Source organism: Rattus norvegicus, chromosome 2 (genome assembly GCF_021556685.1).
Source record: "Rattus norvegicus strain SHRSP/BbbUtx chromosome 2, alternate assembly SHRSP_T2T, whole genome shotgun sequence".
Lineage (NCBI taxonomy): Eukaryota > Metazoa > Chordata > Mammalia > Rodentia > Muridae > Rattus > Rattus norvegicus.
The window spans coordinates 208,729,055-208,745,450 of record NC_141535.1 but is presented as its reverse complement, the minus strand read 5'-3'; the positions used below and the strand labels follow the sequence as shown (position 1 = coordinate 208,745,450).

General features: G+C 39.8%; 1 long non-coding RNA gene across 3 annotated transcripts in view; it reads right to left on the bottom strand.

Moving 5' to 3' along the window:
• Positions 1-4,429: 4,429 nt before the first annotated feature.
• The window catches only part of LOC120100931 (uncharacterized), an 82,746-nt gene continuing 70,779 nt past the window's right edge, over positions 4,430-16,396 (bottom strand). Inside the window, exons 3-6 of one of the 3 annotated variants that reach the window (XR_015672477.1) lie at positions 7,597-7,676; positions 7,324-7,452; positions 5,801-5,868; positions 4,430-5,472 (exon numbers count right to left, since the gene is read on the bottom strand). This is a non-coding gene — a long non-coding RNA (uncharacterized LOC120100931). The remainder of the gene's footprint in view (positions 5,473-5,800; positions 5,869-7,323; positions 7,453-7,596; positions 7,677-16,396) is intronic. The other 2 variants (XR_015672479.1, XR_015672476.1) reach the window with 2 other exon arrangements.

Here is a 16,396-nt window from a genome sequence, read left to right as displayed (position 1 = left end):
TCGAACACCACTCAACCAGCTCTGGTTGAAAAAGTAGAAAGCTTGCCAGCTTTTATGTTTATGGAGGTTAATTGAGACTTTGAGGGTACATGGGCATCTTAACCATCAAAACAAGGAAACTAGACACAAGAACGCATATGTCTCATTAGACTAAGAAAATGCTGTATTTCCCTCACATGAACCCCATAAAATTATGGACATCTAGCAATGTGATGACAGGCCCTTGTACCAATCTGAGTTCTTTTTTCGACTGGCCTGGGTTATTAGTTATCTTATCAATACAGACTCTGTTGACGTTACCCACCAGCCTACTTCTAGGACCTTTGAATACTGCCTCTTATATTCATTCTGTAAGCCACATACATGCCTATAGATAAACTCTCATACTGATTCACTGCTGTGAGATGCATTATAAGAAATTCAATGTTAATACTTAAGTTTGAAATAAAAGAACCTTCATTTGCCTTAGCCAGATTACCAAGGTAGTGTGAAATTATCTAGCAAATGACTAGAGTTGAAACTAATGAAATTTGTGAATTTATTATTATTCAGTGAATACTGACATTGCAGAATGACACAGGTATGTCTCTCTGTGACATAAAGTACATGTGACAGCTTTCTCCCATGTTTCCTCCATTTCCCTCTGGTGTGTTATGATATGACCTCTAGGACATTGTGGTCTAGCCTCTGGTGTGTTGTGGTCTAGCCCTTGCTTTATCTTTCCTCACTTCTGGAGTATAACAATCTCTCAATAACATATTTTACTTAAATTTTCAACTTAATCATGAAGAACTAGGTTCTACTTTAAGTTTGTTGTTTTTTTCTGTTTCATTTTGGAATATAGTAATTGGGAAGATTACTGCCCTGATAAGGAAGGTGTCTAAACACCAGCTCTATTCTTCATGAATACATATCCTGAAAGTTTTTCAAAAGACTATTTAAGATCATATAAGATTAGCCATAGTAATTATATTATGGGATAGAAAAACAAAATTGGTTCCAATTTCCTTTCCCAAACCTGTGTATGTCATTTATAGGGAGAATGGTCTGAATTGGATTTTCCTTGCCAGTCCTTAGCCCTGTGTCAAAATCTACGTCTTTCTCATGTAACTTCTGGCTCTAAGATTTGTAATGGCACAGCCCAACACTATCTTTTGAAAACATGTCTTCTGTGCTGCTTAACTCCTTATCAGCTCCATACAAACTCCTCTTGCAGAGGACTCATCACTGTCCGTGCTCACATTTCCAATGCTGGTAGAATCCGATCAGTTGTTCTCCACTGAGAGATCCATGTCTTCAGCAAACACTTGTTAAGAAACGGGGCTGTTCCTACCATCTTAACAAGCTCTGGGAATATTTTGGTGAGCACAGAAGGTAACACGTTCCTTTCCTTGCACAACATTGAGTCCAACAGGGAAGGCAGGTAATTAGATAACTGAGGTGATTGTGCTGCTTGTTCACGTCCACAAATTACAACATTTGAGGCAGTTCATAACTGGAACAACTGATACAAATTCCAACAGAAATCATTTTTTAAACGGGCATTGATGGATGAGTAGGTGTTTCCCTGGTACCACCAGCCAGCATCCAGCTTTAAAACTGTGTTTGGGAATTCTTCTTTACTTGCAATAAAATTACCCTGCGAAGAATATTTGTGAATGCATTCCGTTTAGAAACTAAGTTTTTAATTTGTTTGATGGTTGCTCCAGAACTTATTTGCAACATTTATCTCCGGAATTTCAGCAATGGAGTCTTAACATCTGGATTTCCTACGAATAGGTCACTCTTAGAATCACATGGATTAGTAGCATGTATGAGTTCATAGGCTTCCCGCCAGTCTTCGGGAGACAAGCTCTGGAGGACTAGAGACCATGCTCAAGTGAGGTTCCCCTCACTGACCCATACTGACGGTCATCAGGGTCTATGGATTCATGGTGTGACTAAATTCTATTCTCTAATTTTCTGCTAATTGCCTAAGAAATTCAGTGCATGTGCTTTGTAGCTGCCTGTACAGCAAAGGCTTACCTTCATTATGTCCCTATTGTATCACCTAAGGCTCTATGTTGGTGCACAAGCATTTCTGGGAACTAAAATGACACATGCCTAGGGCAATTGCCAGTTACTGCAACCGTCTGACTTGGGAGAAACAGGATTTAGAAAGGTCAGTGTTCAAAATTCCTGCTTCGCCTATTTGGAGTTGTGTATTCTTATCTAGGAAGAGAAAAGAATGGTTACTGTAAATGGCTTGCCTCTGGCCAACTAACAAAATTGGGGCAAAGTTTATCAAAGTCACTTAGAGTTTGGAGCCAAAAATCCAATGTTTTATTAACTAAATCTTTTTGGTTCCAAAACTTTATGCCTAAAACTGTTGCCTTATTTAGGATATGGCCAGCCTGTTAGAACATGATATCCAATGATCATTTGGTACATGTGAGAAGATTCGCCTTCACTTCTCTCTAATTCAGAGATCAAAATTGAGTATCTAGGTTGTGAGAACTCGTGTTCCATGGAGTTCTAGAAAGAGAAAATGTTGGCTTAAACTATTCGAATAGCTCGTCTACCCCACTTCTCCAGCACAGTTGGCTACTTTGGATAGTGAGTCACGTGGCTATAGGTTCCAGTTAGTTGGAAGAGAGGGAAGAGAGAAGCCCCAAGAAATGCCTACATCTCCTCCCTTCTTACTTCAGAAAGGAAAACGCAAACGTGGGGTAAAGTAAAATGTAGGGACTCAGAAATACAGTTCCGGAAGTGTAGCCTTATGCTCAGCGCCATGGCTATGGCGAATAAAGAGCAAATGCTGGTGTAAAACTAGGCTTCTGCATAAACGGACTTTAGAAACGCAAGCCGAACAAAAAGCTTTATCCAGAGGAAAAGGTTATTGGCTCTGCAAATGCATATGTAGTTTTTTGTGAGCATAGGAATTTATTGGTTTAATAAGAAATGAGGCATGTTCCCTTTGGGCAAACGTCGGGGTAATTTATTGCTGCCCAACAAATTACCTTACCTCTTAGACTCAAAGCAAGAGTTCACAAAGTTTCCCCTACAAGAAGAAAGCTGGCGTTTTTTAGGTTCTCCAGGCCATAGAGTCTTTGATTACTCAACTTTACCACTTTTGTGCAAAGTGAAATAGTTTACATAGCCTACAAATAAATACATGAGTCTGTGTTCCCCAGATTCTTCATTGTTAAAACAATCGATGTCTAGGATTTGTTCCATGAGCTATAACTTGCCAGGTTCTGATGGAAAACAATTGCGCTATCTATTTTCATGAGTCTTTGGTAAGGTGGCATTAACTATTAGTGGACAGGCCATCTTAGCATATTTTAACCACTGTCATATGGCTAGTATTCGGCGCTGCTCCCTTATCGGACATGACAGGTCTCTCCTGTGCTGTCCCTTTTGCTTCCTGGAATGTAATTCAAGTTTCTTTTAAGTCAGGGCAGCAGATATGACAGCTCTGACAAACATCTGCCTTCATCATTCTTGCTAAAGTGATATTGGACAATGTATGGTGATTGGCAAAGCTCAAATTGAAGGGACAATGGGGAGGCGCAGGTGGGGTTTGGAGTAACATATGGCGAAAACCCAGCCAGGGAGAGGGACAGGGGAGTTCTACTCACTTCTATAAACGATCATACAAAGTCTCTTAAGTAATAAACAAAAATTTCACTTCAGTAGTCTTAATACTATACAATTCCATAACTAAGTTCTAAAAATAATTTTGACAGCAAAATTACCATCAGGGTTTGTAATCTATTGTGCAAAAAGAGAATTTAAATAAGCTATTTTTGCATGTTGTAAAAATTACACTGCTATAGCAGGAATAGAAGGAAGGATGGGAAGAAGAAATAGTCTCTGTGGAAGACAACCGAGATGAAAGAGGTTTTAGCTGGGCAAGTAAGCGAGGTGATTTACTGATGGTTTAATCTTTACTTAAATTCCTGATTTCCTGCAGAGCTTACTTTTAAAGGTTCACACTGTACATGCTGCCTGTCATCATAATAGAAACAGTGGCCTGTGTCTTAGAATATTCTATTAGAGCTTCCTGGACAGCAGTGCAAACAACTAACACCAGACCTCAGACTAACTTACTAAGGAGTATGAAGAACTGAAGCCATGGATTTACTCTAATTCTGAAGAATATACCAGGAAAATACCAAGAGGAGTGTGTGTGTGTGTGTGTGTGTGTGTGTGTGTGTGTGTGTGTGTGTGTGCGCGCGCGCACACAAGCACTCGCGCCTTCACACACTCGCACACTTGTTTACGTGTGTGTTTGGATGGTTCCTGTCAACTTTCTACAAACTAGAGTTATATTGGAAGAGAGAACCTCAAGTGAGAAATTACTTCCACCAGATCGCTTGTAGGAATGTCTGGAGAAGGGGGACATTTTCTTGATGAATGATTAATGTATCCTAATTGAATGCATATATACATACATGAATTTAATAGACAATTTAGTAATTGCACATTGCCTTTGGAACTTTCTAATAATGCTTAGAGGAAAACATCTCACCTGTAAAATCACCTGTAAAATGATTTTTACAAATCCCCTTCCCCTGGAATTGTGATGACCTAATTGAAATGCTTTCTCGTGCATTAGAATTGCAAACGTTGTTCACAGTTCTGTAGAACATGCTGAATTAAATTACCAGAGTTATGAGATTGATGTTTGCGACATACAGGAAACAGGAAACATACTATCTATTGAAAGGTCTGCAGAATTTTATGCAGACAGAACTGTCATTCTATCTGTTTCTCTTCCAATAAAGAAGGGAGGCCGGGAAAGGTTAGGTACATTGGCAGTCGCCAGCAGTTTGATGCTGAAGGAACACAGGACAAATAAAGCTCTGATTTGCCTAATTGGAATTGTCAGTTGTGATGGTCTGAATCACCTTGGCTGTGTGTGGTCCACGGCTGGGGTGTCGTGGGGCATGGGGTTAGGGTGATGATGCCCACAGTCAGTTCTTGTTAAGTAGAGGGGAAAAGCTCTGAGACTCCTGCCAAGATTCCATACACAGCAGAGAGGAGGGAGCAGGGGTGCAGGCTCTGAATTGTCTACAAAGATCATCTTCCACGACACTGTATGGTAATGACTTCCACATAGCTGTACCATTCCCATGGTGAAGTGCGACAACTTGAGTAGCATCTTCAGAGACAGAGGGGCCTCTTCGTTCTATCATGAAAATCAATTCCATAGCAGGACCATTATTTCAGAATTAATTAAATTATGATAAAGTCCCAGAAAGCAATTTATGAACCGTTTCTTGTGGCTTCCTTTCTCTCCTTTCCTCATTCTTGCAAGGCATTTTCCAGTTTGCTCAGTGGGAGCATTCATATCAACCTGACAAAGATCTTGAATGATCTGGCAGATTGGCCCTTGCATGAACCTGTGAGGAGGTCATCTTGATTAAGTTAACTAACATGTAGTAAATACTCACTGTCTGTGGGTGGCCCCAGTCCTAAGCAGGAGACCTTGGAGAAAGTGAACTCAGAATTAGTGTGCTTGCATTCATTGCTCTGTTCTGAATGCAAATGTGATTCATTCACTTCCTGCTGCTTCACTTCCCTGTCCTACTGGATTGTGCTTGGACTGTGAGCTGTAAGGCTGCATTTATTCCCTAAAGAACCTTGGAGAGGATATTTTACAACAGCGACAGGATATGACACCGAGACACTTAGCATTGCGTCTTACCCTTTTGTTGCGCTGTGACCCTTCATCTTCAAATCCTGTTCTCCAACAAATCTCTTTGCTTCCCCGTTTATCACTGTTTCCATATACTCACTCTTTTCTTTCTCTTACCTGTCATACAAACTCTCAGAGCTTCCTTCTGGTTCACCGGCATTGGGCACTAAATAGAATCCCTGTTACTAAAATAAAACAGGTTTACATTTTAAGAATGATTCACCCCAAGAATAGCAGAGTTGCAACAGCTGGAAATGGAGATAAAGTCTTACTTGGCAAATACTGGACAAATGCTTGATGAATTAAAAAAAAAAGTCCTTCAAACCATAGACTACAGGTGAATTAAATACAGAGGTCTGGCCAGAAGATTGATGCCTAAGACAGATATGATCCAGTTGCATTTGTAGCTAATGAAAAGAGAGAGAAAGGGAACTGGGTGGGAGAGGGCATAGGCAGGGGAATGTGAGGGGGTCAGGATCAGGTGTTTGGAGAGACAGAACAGAGGGTCAGAGGGACAGGAGAATGATTGGAAGCCTGCAACTGTCAAGAGTAGAGGTGGGAGGGATCTCTACAAAACCTAGTGACCTAGGATTGGGAAAACTCCCAGGAATCAATGCTGGTGACCTTAGCCAAGATGCCTAACAATGGGGACAGGAAACCAGGAAAGATCACCTTTTGTAGCCAGGCAGGAACCTCAGTGAGAGGATATGGACACCAACCCACCCACACAATTTTCTACCCCAAATTTCTTCTGCCTAACTGAAATGCAGGGTCAAAGATGAAGCAGAGAATGAAGAAATGGCCAACCAATAACTAACAGATTCAACTTTAAATCCATCTCACAGGCAAGCACCAATCCCTGATACTCTGTTATGCTCACAGCATAACAGTTTTCTGAGAGCTTCTAACCAGCAGCTGACTGAAACAGATGCAGATACCCAGAGCCAAACATTGGAAGGAGGTTGGGAACTCTTATGGAAGAGTTGGGGGAAGGATTGAAGTCCCTAAAGGCAACAGGAACTCCACGGGAAGCCCAATCAAATCAACTAACCTGGACCCTTGTGAGCTCTCAGAGACTGAGCCACCAACCAAAGAACATACATAGGCTGCCTTGTCTGACTGCAGTGGAAGAGGATGCCCCTAACCCTGCAGAGACTTAATGCACCAGGGTCGGGGGATACCCAGGGGTCCCACCCTCTCAGAGGAGAAAGGAGAAGGATCGGGGAAGGACTCTGTGAGAGTCGGACAGCATTTGGAATGTAAATAAATAAATGTTTTAAAAACTTAATAACCTGGGGAGAAAGTATATTTGATGAGGATGAGGCAAATTCTAATCAATTAGAAATAGATTTTCTGAGAGAAATAACAGCCTTTTTTCCCTCAGAAGAAGAGACAAAGTTGGGTGTGGGTACTTTCTTTACATAACATAGGATAGGTTGAGAATTTTAATTTTTGTTAAAATAACAAATATACAGTTAAGTACTATTTTCAACATGACCATAGACTTAACGAACAGCCAGTTTGTTATTTTTTCCTCAAGTAATCTTGTATGTATTTAGCTTAAAAAATAGGAGAAGCAACTCTGTGATATAGTTTATCTAACCAATCTGTTAGGGATGAACTCATGAATACATACATACCTGTGGTAAACCCAGAGGCAGGTTTCCATTGTCCCAGAGCAAGGGAGGAGTCAATGACCCCACTCACAATGTCTTCAAAGGGCTCGACTGAAATATGTGGACATCCAGCAAAATTACTCGCTCACACTTCTGTAGAAATGTGAAAGTAGAAATTAAATCATTTAAAAAACCTCACTGTTTATTTTCTTCCCATGTAAAGACAAAATAGGTGCCGTGAAATTCCTCATTGACAATGGACTGTTCCTACTGTGAAAAAGTTAAAAAGTACCTTACCTTTTGTTTGATGTATCTTTTAATGGATCTGTGAAAAATGGGTGGGATCCCGGCTTTCAGTTGAGAATATTACTTTTATTCTGTGGTAAAGAGGAAGTAGCCAGTTAACTTAGTTGGCTATAGCAACGTTACATAGTGTATGTTAGAATTTCGAAAAGCCATATAGAATAATGACTAAGAATTTTACTTTGCCCTATTATATTTTCAGCCACATCCAGGCAAATATAGATCAAGAGACAGAAAACAGAGATAATTCAGAAGACTGAGATTCAAATAAAATTAAAGCAACAGTATAAGCTTCTGAGTCAGGAAATGAAGGCAAGAGAGAATTCAGTTTTAAGTAGCAGTTCGTTGAAGTTGGACAACAAGCGTAATTCGTAAATCATGCATTAGGCCACAGAAATAAGCAAATAACAAAGTCTGTGTCTCCAGTCTCCACATCCATTGCCCCATTGAAATCATGGAGCAATGAAAGAAAGCTAACTTTGTGGCATGCTTAAGTAGTCCTAGTGAGAAAAATTATTGACTTAAAGTTTGACTAAAATCCTTTCCCAAAAATTAATTGTTTTGTTTATTTTCAGTCCAAATGTTGCCCCCCCTTGTAAGTCCCCCTTCCCAGAGCTCCTTCTCTCTTTCCCCCTTTTCTTTGCCTCTTACTTAACCTTTTTAATAGTTGGGAAGGAGTGATAATGGGGTGAATCCTGCTTGAACAAAAGGAAAAATCTATTGATCATGGAAGCTCTGTTTTTCAAATGCATCCTCCTGTTGTTGAAGTGAACGTTCACATCACTCTGTCAGACATGCAGCTTGAGAATGAGACAGTCATCTCTGACTTTGCTTTGGAAATTAAAGGATTTGACCCTTCGGCATAGGACACTATGCTGATGACAAGACACTTTCTTATCTTCAAATTTTTAATATTACTGTAAGTACAACATATCAAACCACAACTGAGAGCATTTTTTACCCTTCCCCAGTCGAAAGTAATGAATCTGTTTTTACCTAAAATTTGGGGCTGAAAAAAAGTCTTATTTTTTTTCATAATTCCAGGAAAGTTTTTCTTTATTTTTTGACCAGTAAAATGACAAGGGCATTTTAAAAGCATATGATTTGTTTTATCTCAAGAACTACATCACTGATGAGGATTAAATCTAAACATGTTCCTGTTTAAACAGATTGTAAGGCAGATGTCGTGAGAAAGCTAAATAAATAATAAATACAATGAGAGGAGTCAGTATTGCTCGGAGTGAAAATGAAAGCCCTAATAATGACAGTGTTGTGAACAAAACATTTGATGAAGACGCGGGAGGAGGAAGATGCAGGATGCAGAAGGTGCTTGTGGATGGAAATTCTCGCTTTCTCATGAAGTCTGTGGGATGAATTTTATTGCAAACTTAGAGTCTAGTTCCATGAAGGTCAAACATGGTGGGATTCTGAGGTGTTATACCAGTTACCTTGTAGCGTAAACATCTACCTTGTAGATAGTGTCCCTAGTATATTATGAAGATGTTATATTTAATAGCTTAGGTTCTTGAGTACAGATAGACTTTCTCTCTGTTAATTTGGTTGTGTGACCTAGCCCTGTAACTGATAAACACTTATTTTTATCTTGGTTATTTTCTTTCCACGTACAGTCTAATTTCCAGAAAGCAGTCGAGAGTGTTTGAACGGATCGTTTTTATGGAATGCATGGTGTGTCACGAGGCACATAAACAAATGCATTAATTGCCTTATCATAGCTTTATCTGACAGATGGGTCCCCAGGCACGGAGCCTAACCTTTTATTTTGACACCTGCCACGTCTTGCCAGCACTGACCCTTTTTCTTCGCCAGAGTGTCGCTGTGTGGTTCACCATGGTTGCATTAATCTCCGGCTTTTAGAAGGCATAATGTTGGAGTCCTTCTGAGAATAGCAGCCATCAGTCAGCTGATACTACAACAGAAAGTATTTCGCAGATCCATCCAACATCCGCTCTCTCCTGCGATTCAAACACATTTTCTCTTTTTCCAGTGACCTACTGGCTCAATAAGATTACACTGAGCTCCTTTCAATCCCAGACCCCATATTGTTAACATGTGACAGGAACCATTTAATTTAGTCATTTAAAAGTCAGAATTTATGGGAGGAAAAAAATGTTTAAAGAAACTATGCTTTGGCTTTCATGGTGAAAGATACTTTTTGCCCACAAAGAAAAGGTGCTATTTTACTGTAGCTAAAGATTTACAAACAAAAAGATTGCTTAACATTTCAAAAGGAAAAGAATCATCAAGGAAATAATCATGTGTTGTGGATCATGATACACACAATCTCCCATTTGCACCTTTGGTTTCTGGGGTGATTCCAGAAGCTGTTGTCACATGATATGTGTTCTGGTTAGCACAGCTAAAAGCACCTGTCTGGTCCATTAAAGAGCGAGGTTCGGTTCTAAAGAGTTTCACAAATCAGTGAACATACACAGGGAAGGTGAATTATGAGAACACATCCATTATTGGGGTAATTTGCTGTAGATTTCGAGGGATTGTCTCCTTGAGCGAAAGCAAGACTATAATGAATTACAGAAAATGCTGCCATCAATCTTTGAGGGGGAGGAGGTTCAGAACAAAGAAACAGAAAACTAGATATGTAGATAAGAGATGGGTCTTTAGAAGCATATAGATGGTTCCACTAGCTCAGACCAGTTCGGTTTAAAATACCACTGTCGAAACGTGCAATTTTTCTTTCCTCGTGGCATCTGTTAGTTCTAGAATAAGCTCATTTGATAAAATGTAAAAACCCTGAGACTAAGGCTTGGTTAAGCTAAGTTTCTTAATAATTTAGAGGCCCATTTATGCCAGCCAGAATATATATATATATACACTGGAAGAAGAAGTATGGCATCTATATCTTACAACAGTGAAAGAAAATGCTGTTTCACGCCTGGGGCTAAGGGGTATTGGAGTCAAGGTAATTATAGAGCGATGGCGGCTTCAGGCACCCTGCAACATCAGCAGCTCTTTAATCTTTGCTGATCCCTTATTAATATGACTCAGCTCTACTGCACATATTCCTCTTTCTGCCCTGATCCAGTTTTCACAGGCTTCCCTGATGTTCTGATGACTCTGATTTTTTCATAGATTAAATCTAGATCCAGAGACAAAACAACAACAGCAAGAACAACGATATGCCCGGCCCCAATTTTAAAGCCTGTCTACAAAAGTCAAAGGTGACTCTCCACACTGTGGCTGGGGAGAGGGCCAGAGACAGTGTGTACATAAACATGCCAACTTGGTATGAATTCTGGATGGTGGTGCTCCTCTTAGAGAAGATATGTTACAGTGGGATTTGAACTGTGCTCAGAGCTGGAAGTGACCAAGTGTGGCTCAGTACCCACTCAGAACAGTAAACACACTGAAGACTGTAACTTAGGAACCTTTCAACTCTTGGGACTATTTGATAGCTACTGAATCTGAGCAATCACGATTTGGTATCTTCATTTGCCAAACTTGTTTCTTAAATTTTTATAATAAATAACTGAGTTATTTCTATTGATTTTTTTTAAAAGAGGGGTGATGACTGCCAGCATATTAGTGGTAGGTACGAAGACGCAGACTGTTTTCTGCTGCCCCTCTAGCTGAGTGCTATATAAAGATCAAATTTCTATGACAAAATTATAATTCTCTGGACACTGGAGTTCCTCTTCAGAAAGCAGACGCTGTCACGGCAGCAAGTAGACAGCTCATATTATTATGGGTAATAAGAAGCACAGTAGAATGGATTTTGAAAACTAGTAACAGGCTAATCAAAGTTAAGTTACTATATTTTCTCTTTTTAATACCACTCTTGGGGATTTAAGAGATGACTTACTGGGTAAAGTTTTGCCATGCCAATTGAGGACCTGGATTTGTGTTTTCAGGTCCTAGGTGAAGACAGGCACAGTGCTGTGGGTCTTTAAAAACACTGCTGCAATGTGATAGGTCAGAGAGGCAAGATTTCTTAGAAGCTGGTGTTTCAGCTAGCCTGGCATAGGTACAGAAAAGAGACCCTATGTCAAGGTGGAAGATAAAGTCCAAATCCATCTGATGTCCTCTAATGTCTAATTTTTGCCATGTCACTCACACATAGTAACACACATTTATACACAGAGACACATGCACACACACACACACACACAGAGGCCTGCATACACAATATCACTAAGATTAAAATAGCCATCTATCACTTATATCTATCTATCTATCTATCTATCTATCTATCTATCTATCTATTATCTATCTATCTATCTATCATCTATCATCCATTATCTCCCTAACACAAGGAAAAACCAAGTGTATGAGCATCATTTACATAATAGTTATATGTATTTAAATATTATTATCCATATTGTTATGGATTCCTCATTTAACTTGGCAGTATACGTCATATTGCTTTTTCTATTGTATTTGCTACTTTTTTTTTTGAAAACAGCAATTAAACACTAAATTTACAATGATTGCCTCAGGAAACACTGTTCTTGAGGCTTGCAGCTAAGTTGACTGTGAATGTTAAATAAAAATATTTAAGCCAAAGGATACTTTAAGAACTACCAGGAGGAAGCACATATTCAATAATTAATGAGAACATGTTAAAGGCTATCCAAAAGATCTCCAAAAGGAGGATAGAGGGTTTCGCGATGTTCATTTCAGAGAAGCTGCCCATTGCCGGTGGGACTCATGCAGTGATTAGAACAATAGATGGTATTGGGAAAGGGGGAGGTGGAACTATCCCATTTCTGACAGAAGAGATCCTCCAACAAAAATCATAGATAGGTTCAAGCCACTTATGTCTTTGTGTGCATTGATATATACCTATGGAAATGTAAGAAGTTAAAGACAGCCCGAAACACAAATCAGTAAGCTTTAAAAGTCTGAAATTAAACCTGGAAGCAATAGAAGATTTTTGTAGTTTTTGGCACCTATGGAATGATATTAGATTATAAAAAAGTGGACATCTAGAAATAGAATTGCAGGACTGACAGGCTGGTTCATCAAGTAAAGACAGAAACTTGTCACTCAGGGTAAGGACCTGAGTTTGATTCCTGGAACCTATTGATCAAAGAAGAGAACTGACTCCTATTGTTTTCCTTTGGTTTCCACATGTGTTCTATGATATTCAAAGGTGATATATATATTCACACACACACACACACACACACACACACACACACACACACATGCACAGGCATGTACACAGACACCCAGAAACTATATAACTGCAGAGCATGACTAGGACTGATTTTACAATATATCACTTTCCGTCATGTTCACTGAAACCATATTAAGGAAGTAAAGTGCTCAAAAACTTATTTCTTCCAAATTCAATGCCATGCAACATGTTAGTTAAAATTTCTTAAACCTCAGACACATTTCAAGGAATAAAATCACTATTTAAACAATATTAACATGCTTCCCTGTGACCATCTGGCATCCCAGTCTAGTGCAGAGAACAAACAACCAAAATGGCAAGAGAATTTCTTCCTTAATAAACAACTTTATAACGGCAACAGTTTTCTTAGTTTGCAATACAGAGATACTAATTAAATTACAGAATTCTCACAGAACATTAAGAAAACTTGGATTACGGCATATAGAGTACCTTACATAAAAATCTATTTGTTAACAATGTCATTCATTTAAATTGAAAACTATACTACTTTTAATAGCAAAACAGTAGTGATTCCAATATAAGCTCGTGGTCTTTTAGCATTCAACTGTGACACAGAGTCGAAGTGCCAAGTGATGGTAAAATTTTTCCAAATGTGTGAAGTTGTTTTCCGGATAAGATTGAAATCAATGATCTAATTATTCAAGGAGCTGATGAAGCATGCAAGTCTAACGAGGTCACTGTGTGGCATGCTAAGCAAGCAGTGTGGAGCCTCAGACACATAGGGTGGGAATAATCCCAGCCCTGTATTTCAGGAGAGCATTGGAAGTCAGAACAGTACCTCCACACAGCCGTCTTCGTGTACGCAAAGTGAAACTGAAAATAAGAACTGTGAATGCTCTCTCTCAGATGCCTCCATAAACCTGGAATAGAAGCTCTGTGACAAATTCACTTGTAAAACAAACAAACAAACAAACAAACAAAAAGCAAAATCAAAACAAAACAACAGCAAAACAACAAAGTGAAACAAAACAAAACAAAACCCCCTCAGTTGCTGAAAGTGGGGAAGGGCCGGTAACACATATTAAAGTTGCCAAACAAGATAGGATTATGTGGAACTGATAAAAACACACAAAAGCAGCTCATGGTGTCCTCTGAAGTTTTTCTGAGTCCAGGGTGGATAGGAGAGCATTCTTTAAACGCTTAGAAAAACCACAACACACGTGACTTATTGCAGCTTTCTTCCCTGAACTTTAAAGTTTTCCAGCTAAAGACTGTTCTTTTCCTTTCACTATGTTTTCTAGTTAAATGTCCTTTGTTCCCCCGATGCTTCAGTTCATGAAGACTATAGTTCTACTAATTGAATCTGTAAATATATTGGACCGGCGGTTGGTGTTTGAACACTTTACATTTGCGTTTGGGTTTGTAGTGCTTTTTCGTGGATGTTTCTTCTTGACAGGTATGGAAGTAATTAATTTTGTTTCTCGTTTGATGACTTCTTTACAATAATCACAGAGGGCAGTAGTATTCTTTTCTTTTACTACTGTGAAGACCTGTTAAACCATGGCCCCTGACTGCAGTTTTATGCTAAGGAAAAGCTGTAAAAGTTGGGGACACGTAAAGGCTCCTAAGGAAAGGGCTGGGAAGGTAATTTTTCTCCTTTTATCTAATATAAAAATAAATGAATTAGTAGATTAATTTTAATTATCCAGGGTACCCCAAACCAAAGAAACCCAGAATCTCCTTTACAAAAGAAGAGGCAGTTCATTCATTTCCCCGTAAGAAAAGACGCACACTGGTCCGATTGATTTATCATTTCCATGCCTCCTTAGCTTTTCTTTTTTAATATTTGTTTATTTTTATACTTAGGGTCCCCTGCAGAGATTAGAAAGTAACCTTTCACCATGTGGGCTACAGGGATCTAACTCATGCCCTTTGAGCTTGGCAGCAGCCCGGCACTGTTCATTTTTTTAAAATGTTCGTGTTCCTTTAAATATGTTATCCCCATGTTCACCCCTCCTGCATGTCCGGTTTAGCTGAATGACTCTCCATGTTTTGGTTAAAAGTTCTTTAGATATCAAACTCAGGGTCTTCTCTCAGAGTCTTAGGAAACCTTCCATTGAGCCCAGACATTCTTGATCAACGCCATCCTAAGATCACCCGTCCTTATTGTGTCTTTCTAACTCTGCCTTTCTGTTTTGCTCGGGAACATACCTTTCCTAAGGGTCATCTTGCACCCTTTCCTTATTATTCCACACATAAACGCTCCAGGCATTTCCTAGAGCATCACCTTCATAAGATTCTGTGTCTACTCCCTGCCTAGAGCCCAGCACCTCAAACCCCACACATACCAAAGCTTCTAGTCACACTTTCCCAGTCCTTCCTTTCATTTGTAAAACAGGCTCCTGCCTTGCTTTGTTTGGTTTTAACTACGTCTTCCCCAAAGGTTCAAACGCTGGAAGCTTGTTCTCAGGGTTGGAGGTTTTAGGAAATAGTGTGGATCTGTAAGAGGGGAGGAACCTACAAAAGGGAAGGGGAAGTGAGTAAATCCAGACATGGCCTCAGAAGAAACATTTCTACTGGGATTCTGACGAGATTTTAAAAGTAGGTGATTTTAAAGCTTTCAAGTTGGCCCTGTCCAGGATTTCTGGCTTTCCCTGAGTTCCGGTGAATTGTCCTTTCACACACAATCTCCTCATTGTCTTTTGCCACCATACAGCTACAGACAGAGGACCCTCTCCTTCCCCCACAGCCTGCAACATGCTCTCAAACATGTGCCAATCAACATCGCTCACAAAAAGAAAAACATCGCTGTGCTATTAGTCCCAAAGATTTTACTTCAGTTGTTAAAAATACACTAATGCAGTCAGTCCGTAGTCCGTGGACGTGCCGACGTAAGGTTTGCATTTATACATTTTCTGAGGTTTGCCTCTGCTCTGTTTCGGTGTCTGCTCCCTCCTTTGTCTTCTCGGTTTTGCCATTAACCTTTCATTTAACATAAACTTAAATGTGAAATTTTTCTCTAAGCCCATTTTCATTTTGTAAGCTCTGTTTCTGTTCCAAAACCCTCCATGACTTTCGGTGAGAACTCTCAATAGCTTTTAGCATCTCCGTCATCTAGCCACCTGTGCTGTCTTCAGCTTCCACATTTTATCTATTCTTCACACCTATCTGTTTTGTCTGTCTGTCTGTTTACTTGATTATTTATTGTTGAATGGTGCATCACAGCATAGACGTGATGAGAGGACAACTCGGTCTTTCCACCCCATGGGTTTTCCTAGGTGTCGAGCACTTTACTGGTTGAGTATCTTCCTCGTCCCCCGGCCCCCACCCCATAGACAATGTTTCACCCAGCCTTTCACCTCATATCACGGTCTCAGCATCTGGGGAATGAGCCCTTTGTCATATTTATCGGTATCTCCTATAATCTTTCATAGTACCGAGGAGCAATGAACAACGAGGCAGCTTTGGTGACCATTCCGCCACCCCTGGTACTGTCTCCCTCCCCTGAGACGTTTGCAGTCTGTGTTCCCTGGAATCACTGGGGAGATTCTGAGAAATACTCAGCCTCCACCTACAGAGATTCCAATTTGATTGCCTCGGGTGGGATTCAGTAAACGGTATTTTTAAACGTTCCCCAGACAATCTGAAGTACGCCCAAAGTTAACTTTTGAGCTGGAG